The sequence below is a fragment of the Procambarus clarkii genome, chromosome 54, assembly GCF_040958095.1.
Source record: "Procambarus clarkii isolate CNS0578487 chromosome 54, FALCON_Pclarkii_2.0, whole genome shotgun sequence".
Lineage (NCBI taxonomy): Eukaryota > Metazoa > Arthropoda > Malacostraca > Decapoda > Cambaridae > Procambarus > Procambarus clarkii.
This window is the reverse complement of record NC_091203.1, coordinates 8,292,990-8,304,663: the sequence shown is the minus strand read 5'-3', so window position 1 is coordinate 8,304,663 and position 11,674 is coordinate 8,292,990.

Sequence of the window (11,674 nt, the reverse complement as noted above, 5' to 3'; positions counted from 1 at the left end):
TATATCACATAAAGGAAAAGAAGATGATAAACGTCAAAATATTGCTAAATTCGATGATGTTTAGTATGAAACAAAATGCAAGAAAACTTGCTTAAAATGCAATATTATGCGAAAATCTGAGATATGAAGGCCAAATCACATATCTTGATACTACATGAAATAGTATCGAAATATTGGTAAAAATGAATATATTTACGTAATATCAAACTACATGAAAAACATGAAAAAAGTCACTATTATTCCAAATTTGTGGATTTTAACTTCGAATCATAAAGCGAGGTTTCGTATTATTTAGATCCAAGAAAAGACATATGACAATGTTGTTTCCAATACAAATGATAAAAATCAATATGTTTTCATTAGAATGAACTAAAATGTTCCTGATTTCCCGTTTATATTACCGATGGAAGATGTACACGTAAAACCGCTCTAATCCGGCTGAAACGTCGATATATGCAATAAAAACCGAACTTCTCCCCTTTTCAATATCTTACTCAGTATTTTAACGAGAAACAAATAGATGATTGAAGATGAAGTATATAAGTTTATTATCTAATCAATTACGTGTTTGCATCATTTTTATCGTATATTTAATGAATTAATACAAAAAAACTGAAAATTCACAAAAAACGTGGAAAAACGGCAAAATATTGCCTAATTCGATGATATTTTGTTTAAATCACATAAAGGAAAAGGGGATGATAAACGTCAAAATATTGCTAAATTCGATGATGTTTAGTTCGAAACAAAATGCAAGAAAACTTGCTTAAAATGCAATATTATGCGAAATACTGAGATTTGAAGGCCGAATCACATATCGTGAGAAAACATGAAGTAGTATCGAAATATTGGTAAAAACGAATATATTTACGTAATATCAAACTACATGAAAAACGTGAAAAAAGTCACTATTTTACCATATTTGAGGATTTTAACTTCAAATCATAAAGCGAGGTTTCGTATTATTTAGATCCAAGAAAATACATATAACAATGTTGTGTCCCATACAAATGATAAAAATCAATGTGCTTTCATTAGGTTTACCTAAAATGTTCCTGATTTTCCGTTTATATTACCGATGGAAGATGTACACGTAAAACCGCTCTTTTCCGGCTAAAACTTCGATATATGCAATAAAAACCAAACTTTCCCCTTTTCAATATCTTACTCAGTATTTCAACGAGAAAAAAATAGATGATTGAAGATGAAGTATTTAAGGTTAGTATCTAACCAATTATGTGTTTGTGTCATTTTTATCGTATATTTAATGAATTAATACCAATAAACTGGAAATTCAATAAAAACGTGGAAAAAATAGCAAAAATTGCCTAATTAGATGATATTTTCTTTATATCACATAAAGAAAAAGGGGGATGATAAACGTCAAAATATTACTAAATTCGACGATTTTTAGTACGAAACAAAATGCAAGAAAACTTGCTCAAAATGCAGTATTATGCGATATTCTGAGATTTGAAGGCCAAATCATATATCGTGATACTACATGAAATAGTATCGAAATATTGGCGAAAATGAATATATTTACGTAATATCAAACTACATGAAAAACGTGAAAAAGGTCACTATTAAACCAAATTTGAGGATTTTAACGTCGAATCATAAAGCTAGGTTTCGTATTATTTAGATTCAAGAAAAGACATATGACAATGTTGTTTCCAAAACGTATGATAAAAAACAATGTGTTTTCATTAGAATGAACTAAATTGTTCCTGATTTTCCGTTTATATTACCGATGGATGATGTACACGTAAAACCGCTCTATTCCGGCTGAAACGTCGATATATGAAATAAAAACCGAACTTCCCCCTTTTTCAATATCTTAGTACTAAAATCATAGAATTTAGCAATATTTTGACGTTTATCATCCCCTTTTCTTTTATGTGATTTTAACAAAATATCATCGAATTAGGTAATATTTTGCCGTTTTTCCACGTTTCTGTGAATTTTCAGATGATTGGTATTAATTCATTATATATACGATAAAAATGATGCAAACTCATAATTGATTAGATAATAACCTTAAATACCTCATTTTCAATCAACTATTTGTTTCTCGTTAAAATACTGAGAAACATATTGAAAAGGGGAGAAATCCGGTTTTTATTGCATATATCGACGTTTCAGCCGGAATTAAGCGGTTTTACGTGTACATTTTCCATCGGTAATATTAACGAAAAATCAGGAACATTTTAGTTCATTCTAATGAAAACACATTGATTTTTATCTTTTGCTTTGGAAACAACATTGTCATATGTCTTTTCTTGGATCTAAATAATACGAATCCTCGCTTCATGATTCAAAGTTAAAATCCTCAAATTTGGTATAATAGTGACTTTTTCACGTTTTTTATGTAATGTGATATAATGTACATATATTCATTTTACCAATATTTTGATACTATTTCATGTAGTATCACGATATGTGGTTGGCCTTCAAATCTCAGAATTTCGCATAATATTGCATTTTAAGCATGTTTTCTAGCATTTTGTTTCCTAATAAAAATCATCGAATTTAATAATATTTTGTATCATCCCTATTCTCCTTTATGTGATATAAACAAAATATAATCGAATTAGACAATATTTTGCTGTTTTTCCACGTTTTTGTGAATTTTCAGTTTATTGTTATCAATTCATTAAATATACGATAAAATTGATGCAAACACATAATTGATTAGAAATTAACCTTAAATACTTCATTTTCAATCAACTATATGTTTCTCTTTAAGGTGGCATATTCATGTAAAATTAAAAGTGGTTCAGTTTGCTTATAATTTTTTTTATGAAATGGTTATAGAAAGCGCTGCAGCTGGTTCAAGTTTCATCATCACACCCTAAACACAAAAGGAGAAAAGAAATAAACAACTAATTATGCAACGAATTTTCAAATAGTTTCAGGGAACACATGTGTCAACTAAAATCATTTCTATAACACTCAGATATTAAACTAAGCAAATAATAAAGGATTCTAGTGATCAGTTTTATCAAAAAAGTGTTTAGTGCAATAATATAATTTTAAAAAAGTTACCCTACTAAAAAAATATGCAATATATGATATTTATAAATTTTTATAAAATCAACAAATAGACTTTGGACTAAAATTTCTACTAGAGTCTGTAGAAGCACAAACGCTACATATAAGGTGCAATTTGCATGTAAATTGATTGATAAATGAAAGCTCTGAAGTAATTTGAAGGTGTAAATTACTTTCCAGAGTAAAATAAAGATCCAAGTTCGGCCACCTGTAGCTGAGCTTGACTTCGACAGATTTCGTTCATAATTGGTACCCTTGCAGATAGACATCCATTGAGCAAGGTGTGCACGTTTCATGCAAATCCCTTGATAACAAACGAGAAAAAAATGGCAAAAAAAAAGAAAAAGAAAAAAAAAAGAAAAAAAAATTAAATATAAATATATTGAACATACATATTACAATTATTACAAGAGTTTGTGCTTCTACAGCACATAGTAGACATTTTAGTTGACACATGTGTTCCCTGAGATTATTTAAGAATGTTGAACATTCGTTGCATAATACGTTGTGTATTTTTTTTCTCCTTTTCTGTTTAGGGTGTGATGGTGAAACTTGGACCAGTTGCAGCCCTTTCTATAACCATTTCATAAAATTTTTTTTAAGCAAAATGAACAAATTTAATTTATAACGAGATTTTTTTTTAAGCCCCCTTAAAATACTGAGTAATATATTGAAAAGGGGAGAAGTTCGGTTTTTATTGCATATATCGACGTTTCAGCCGGAATAGAGCGGTTTTACGTGTATATCTTCCATCGGTAATATAAACGGAAAATCAGGAATATTTTAGTTTATTCTAATGAAAACACATTGATTTTTATCATTTGTATTAGAAACAACATTGTCATATGTCTTTTCTTGAATCTAAATAATACAAAACCTCGCTCTATGATTCGAAGTTAAAATCCTCAAATTTGGTACAATAGTGACTTTTTCACGTTTTTCATGTAGTTTAATATTACGTAAATATATTTATTTTTACCAATATTTCGATACTATTTCATGTAGTATGACGATATGTGATTTGGCCTTCAAATCTCAGAATTTCGCATAATATTGCATTTTAAGCAAGTTTTCTTGCATTTTGTTTCGTACTAAAAATCATCGAATTTAGTAATATTTTGACGTTTATCATCTCCCTTTTCCTTTATGTGATATAAACAAAATATCATCGAATTAGGCAAAATTTTGCTGTTTTTCCACGTTTTTGTAAATTTTCAGTTTATTGTTATTAATTCATTAAATATGTATGACAAAAATGATGCAAACACATAATTGATTAGAAATTAACCTCAAATACTTAATTTCCAATCAACTATTTGTTTCTCCTTAAAATACATGATAAGATATTGAGAAGGGGAGAATTTCAGTTTTTATTGCATATATCGACGTTTCAGCCGGATTAGAGCGGTTTTACGTGTACATCTTCCATCCGTAATATTAACGGAAAATCAGGAACTTTTTAGTTCATTCTAATGAAAACACATTGATTTCTATCATTTGTATTGGAAACAACATTGTCATATGTCTTTTCTTGGATCTAAATAATACGAAACCTCGCTCTATGATTTGAAGTTAAAATCCTCAACTATGGTAAAATAGTGACTTTTTTCACGTTTTTCATGTTGTGTGATTATACGTAAATATATTCGTTTTTACCAATATTTCGATACTACTTCATGTTTTCTCACGATATGTGATTTGGCCTTCAAATCTCAGAATTTCGCAAATGATGCATTTTTAAGCAAGTTTCTTGCGTTTTGTTTCGTTCTAAAAATCATCGAATTTAGCAATATTTTGACGTTAATCATCCCCTTTTCCTTTATGTGATTTAAACAAAATATCATCGAATTAGGCAATATTTTGCTGTTTTTCCACGTTTCTGTGAATTTTCAGTTTATTGGTATTAATTCATTAAATATACGATAAAAATGATGCAAACACATAATTGATTAGATAATAACCTTAAATACTTCTTCTTCAATCATCTATTTGTTTTGCATTGAAATACTGAGAAACATATTGAAATGGGGAGAAGTTCGGTTTTTATTGCATATATCGACGTTTTAGCAGGAATTGAGCGGTTTTACGTGTACATTTCCCATCGGTAATATTAACGGAAAATCAGGAACTTTTTAGTTCATTCTAATGAAAACACATTGATTTTTATCATTTGTATTGGAAACAACATTGTCATATGTCTTTTCTTGGATCTAAATAATACGAAACCTCGCTTTATGAGTCAAAGTTAAAATCCTCAAATTTGGTATAATAGTGACTTTTTTCACGTTTTTCATGTAGTTTTATATTACGTAAATATATTTATTTTTACCAATGTTTCGATACTATTTCATGTAGTATCACGATATGTGATTTGGCCTTCAAATCTCAGAATTTCGCATAATATTGCATTTTAAGCAAGTTTTCTTGCATTTTGTTTCGTACTAAAAATCATCGAATTTAGTAATATTTTGACGTTTATCATCTCCCTTTTCCTTTATGTGATATAAACAAAATTTCATCGAATTAGGCAATATTTTGCTGTTTTTTCACGTTTCTGTGAATTTTCAGTTTATTGGTATTAATTCATTAAATATGTATGATAAAAATGATGCAAACACATAATTGATTAGAAATTAACCTCAAACACTTCATTTTCAATCAACTATTTGTTTCTCGTTAATATACTTGATAAGATATTAAAAAGGGGAGAATTTCAGTTTTTATTGCATATATCGACGTTTCAGCCGGATTAGAGCGGTTTTACTTGTACATCTTCCATCGGTAATATTAACGGAAAATCAGGAACTTTTTAGTTCATTCTAATGAAAACACATTGATTTTTATCATTTGTATTGAAAAGAACATTGTCATATATCTTTTCTTGGATCTAAATAATACGAAACCTCGCTCTATGATTTGAAATTAAAATCCTCACCTATGGTAAAATAGTGACTTTTTCACGTTTTTCATGTGGTGTGATTTTACGTAAATATATTCATTTTTACCAATATTTCGATGCTATTTCATGTAGTATCACGATATGAGATTTGGCCTTCAAATCTCAGAATTTCGCATAATATTGCATTTTAAGGAAGTTTTCTTGCATCTTGTTTCGTACTAAAAATCATCGAATTTAGTAATAATTTGACGTTTATCATCTCCCTTTTCCTTTATGTGATATAAACAAAATATCATCGAATTAGGCAATATGTTGCTGTTTTTCCACGTTTTTTTTAAATGTTTTGTTTTGAAAAAGTATCGAAATATTGGTAAAAATGAATATATTTACGTAATATCAAACTACATGAAAAACGTGAAAAAGTCACTATTATACCAAATTTGAGGATTTTAACTTCGAATCATAACGCGAGGTTTCGTATAATTTAGATCCAAGAAAAGACATATGACAATGTTGTTTCCAATACAAATGATAAAAAACAATATGTTTTCATTAGAATGAACTAAATTGTTCCTGATTTTCCGTTTATATTACCAATGGAAGATGTACACGTAAAACCGCTCTATTCCGGCTGAAACGTCGTTATATGCAATAAAAACCGAACTTCTCCCCTTTTCAATATCTTACTCAGTATCATTCTCTTCAGCCTCTGCATTCCACTCTTAAGCCTCTGCATCACTCTCGTAAGCCTCTGAATCACTCTGTTGAGCCTCTGCATCACTCTCTTAAGCCTCTGCATCCCTTTTTTGAGCCTCTGCATCACTTTCTTAAGCCTCTGCATCCCTTTCTTGAGCCTTTGCATCACTCTCGTGAATTCCTGCATCACTTTCGTGAATTCCTGCATCCCTCTCATAAGCCTCTGCATCATTCTCCTGAGCCTTTGCATCACTCTCCTAAGCCTCTGCATCCCTCTCTTGACCCTCTGCGTCACTCTCAAGAGCCTCTGCATCCCTCTCTTGTGCCTCTGCATCCCTCACTTGAGCCTCTGCATCCGTCTGCTGAGCCCCTGCATCCCTCTCTTGAGAATCTGCATCCCTCGCTTGAGCCTATGCATCCCTCTCTTGAGCCTTTGCATCACTCTCTTAAGCCTCTGCATCCCTCTCTTAAGCCTCTGCATCACTCTCAAGAGCCTCTGCATCCCTCTCTTGTGCCTCTGCATCCCTCACTTGAGCCTCTGCATCCCTCTCTTGAGCCTCTGCATCCTTCTCTTGGGCCCCTGCATCCCCCTCTCTTGAGCCTCTGCATCCCTCTCTTAAGCCTCTGCATCACTCTCTTAAGCCTCTGAAAAAATCTCTTGAGCCTCTGCATCACTCTCTTGAGCAACTGCATCCCTCTCTCAAGTCTCTGCATCACTCTCTTGAGCCTCTGCATCACCCTCTTTAGCCTCTGCGTTACTCTCTTGAGCCTCTGCATCCCTCTCCTGCGCCTCTGCCTCACTCTTTTAAGCCTAATGCAAGAAAACAAGAAAACTTTCTTAATGCAAGAATACTTGCTTAAAATGCAATATTATGCGAAAATCTGAGATATGAAGGCCAAATCACATATTTTGATACTACATGAAATAGTATCGAAATATTGGTAAAAATGAATATATTTACGTAAAATCAAACTACATGAAAAACATGAAAAAAGTCAATATTATTCCAAATTTGTGGATTTTAACTTCGAATCATAAAGCGAGGTTTCGTATTATTTAGATCAAGAAAAGACATATTACAATGTTGTTTCCACTACAAATGATAAAAATCAATGTGTTTTTATTAGAATGAAGTATAATGTTCTTGATTTTCCGTTTATATTAACGATGGAAGAAAATTCACAAAAACGTGGAAAAACGGCAAAATATTGCCTAATTCGATGATATTTCGTTTAAATTAAATAGAGGAAAAGGGGATGATAAACGTCAAAATATTGCTAAATTCGATGATTTTTCGTACGAAACAAAATGCAAGAAAACTTGCTTAAAATGCAATATTATGCGAAATTCTGAGATTTGAAGGCCAAATCACATATCGTGATACTACATGAAATAGTATCGAAATATTGGTAAAAATGAATATATTTGCGTAATATCAAACTACATGATTAACGTGAAAAAGTCACTATTTTACCATATTTGAGGATTTTACCTTCAAATCATAGAGCGAGATTTCGTATTGTTTAGTTCCAAGAAAAGACATATGACAAGAATTAACTATAATTAGAATTAACTATAATGTTCTTGATTTTCCACGTTTCTGTGAATTTCCAGTTTATTGGTATTAATTCATTAAATATACGATAAAAATGATGCAAACACATAATTTATTAGATAGAAACCTTAAACACTTCTTCTTCAATCATCTATTTGTTTCTCATTGAAATACTGAGAAACATATTGAAAACGGGAGAAGTTCGGTTTTTGTTGCATATATCGACGTTTTAGCCGGAATTGAGCGGTTTTACGTGTACATTTTCCATCGGTAAAATTAACGGAAAATCAGGAACTTTTTAGTTCATTCTAATGAAAACACATTGCTTTTTATCATTTGTATTGGAAACAACATTGTCATATGTCTTTTCTTGGATCTAAATAATACGTAACCTCGCTTTATGAGTCAAAGTTAATATCCTCAAATTTTGTATAATAGTGACTTTTTTCACGTTTTTCATGTAGTTTTATATTACGTAAATATATTCATTTTTACCAATATTTCGATACTATTTCATGTAGTATCACGATATGAGATTTGGCCTTCAAATCTCAGAATTTCGCATAATATTGCATTTTAAGCAAGTTTTCTTGCATTTTGTTTCGTACTAAAAATCATCGAACTTAGTAATAATTTGACGTTTATCATCTCCCTTTTCCTTTATGTGATATAAACAAAATATCATCGAATTAGGCAATATTTTGCTGTTTTTCCACGTTTTTGTTAAATGTTTTGTTTTGTTTTCATTAAATATGTATGATAAAAATGATGCAAAACACATAATTGATTAGAAATTAACCTAAAATACTTTATTATCATTTCTGTTTTCAAACAGAATTTCTGTTTTTATTGCATATATCGACGTTTCAGCCGGATTAGAGTGGTTTTACATGTACATCTTCCGTCGGTAATATAAGCGGAAAATCAGGAACATTTTAGTTAATTGTAATGGAAACATATTGATTTTTATCATTTGTATTGGAAACAACATTGTCATATGTCTTTTCTTGGATCTAAATAATACGAAACCTCGCTCTTTGATTTGAATTTAAAATCCTCAAATATGGTAAAATAGTGATTTTTTTCAGGTTTTTCATGTGGTGTGATTTACGTAAATATATTCATTTTTACCAATATTTCGATACTACTTCATGTTTTCTCACGATATGCGATTCGGACTTCAAATCTCAGAATTTCGAATAATATTGCATTTTAAGCAAGTTTTCTTGCATTTTGTTTCCTACTAAAAATCATCGAATTTAGTAATATTTTGACGTTTATTATTCCCCTTTTTCCTTTATTGTGTTATAAAGAAAATATAATCGAATTAGGCAATATTTTGCTGTTTTTCCACGTTTTTATTGAATTTCCAGTTTATTGGTATTAATTCATTAAATATACGATAAAAATGAAACAAACACATAATTGATTAGATAATAACCTTAAATACTTCATCTTCAATCGTCTATTTGTTTCTCGTTGAAATACTGGGTAAGATATTGAAAAGGGAAGAAGTTCGGTTTTTATTGTATATATCGACGTTTCAGCCGGAATAGAGCGGTTTTACGTGTACATTTTCCATCGGTAATATAAACGGAAAATCAGGAACAATTTAGTTCATTCTAATGAAAACACATTGTTTTTTATCATTTGTATTGGAAACAACATTGTCATATGTCTTTTCTTGGATCTAAATTATACGAAACCTCGCGTTATGATCCAAAGTTAAAATCCTCAAATTTGGTAAAATAGTGACTTTTTTCACGTTTTTCATGTGGTGTGATTTTACGTAAATATATTCGTTTTTACCAATATTTCGATACTACTTCATGTTTTCTCACGATATGTGATTTGGCCTTCAAATCTCAGAATTTCGCAAATGTTGCATTTTTAAGCAAGTTTCTTGCGTTTTGTTTCGTACTAAAAATCATCGAATTTAGCAATATTTTGACGTTAATCATCCCCTTTTCCTTTGTGTGATTTAAACAAAATATCATCGAATTAGGCAATATTTTGCCGTTTTTCCACGTTTCTGTGAATTTTCAGTTTATTGGTATTAATTCATTAAATATACGATAAAAATGATGCAAACACATAATTTATTAGATAATAAACTTAAATACTTCTTCTTCAATCATCTATTTGTTTCTCATTGAAATAATGAGAAACATATTGAAAACGGGAGAAGTTCGGTTTTTGTTGCATATATCGACGTTTTAGCCGGAATTGAGCGGTTTTACGTGTACATTTTCCATCGGTAAAATTAACGGAAAATCAGGAATTTTTTAGTTCATTCTAATGAAAACTCATTGATTTTTATCATTTGTACTGGAAACAACATTGTCATATGTCTTTTCTTGGATCTAAATAATACGAAATCTCGCTTTATGAGTCAAAGTTAAAATCCTCAAATTTTGTATAATAGTGACTTTTTTCACTTTTTTCATGTAGTTTTATATTACGTATATATATTCATTTTTACCAATATTTCGATACTATTTCATGTAGTATCACGATATGTGATTTGGCCTTCAAATCTCAGAATTTCGCATAATATTGCATTTTAAGCAAGTTTTCTTGCATCTTGTTTCGTACTAAAAATCATCGAATTTAGTAATAATGTGACGTTTTTCATCTCCCTTTTCCTTTATGTGATATAAACAAAATATCATCGAATTAGGCAATATTTTGCTGTTTTTCCACGTTTTTGTTAAATGTTTTGTTTTGTTTTCATTAAATATGTTTGATAAAAATGATGCAAAACACATAATTTATTAGAAATTAACCTTAAATACTTCATTATCATTTCTGTTTTCAAACAGAATTTCTGTTTTTATTGCATATATCGACGTTTCAGCCGGATTAGAGTGGTTTTACATGTACATCTTCCGTCGGTAATATAAGCGGAAAATCAGGAACATTTTAGTTAATTGTAATGGAAACATATTGATTTTTATCATTTGTATTGGAAACAACATTGTCATATGTCTTTTCTTGGATCTATATAATACGAAACCTCGCTCTTTGATTTGAATTTAAAATCCTCAAATGTGGTAAAATAGTGATTTTTTTCACGTTTTTCATGTGGTGTGATTTTACGTAAATATATTCGTTTTTACCAATATTTCGATACTACTTCATGTTTTCTCACGATATGCGATTCGGACTTCAAATCTCAGAATTTCGAATAATATTGCATTTTAAGCAAGTTTTCTTGCATTTTGTTTCCTACTAAAAATCATCGAATTTAGTAATATTTTGACGTTTATTATTCCCCTTTTTCCTTTATTGTGATATAAAGAAAATATAATCGAATTAGGCAATATTTTGCTGTTTTTCCACGTTTTTATTGAATTTCCAGTTTATTGGTATTAATTCATTAAATATACGATAAAAATGAAACAAACACATAATTGATTAGATAATAACCTTAAATACTTCATCTTCAATCGTCTATTTGTTTCTCGTT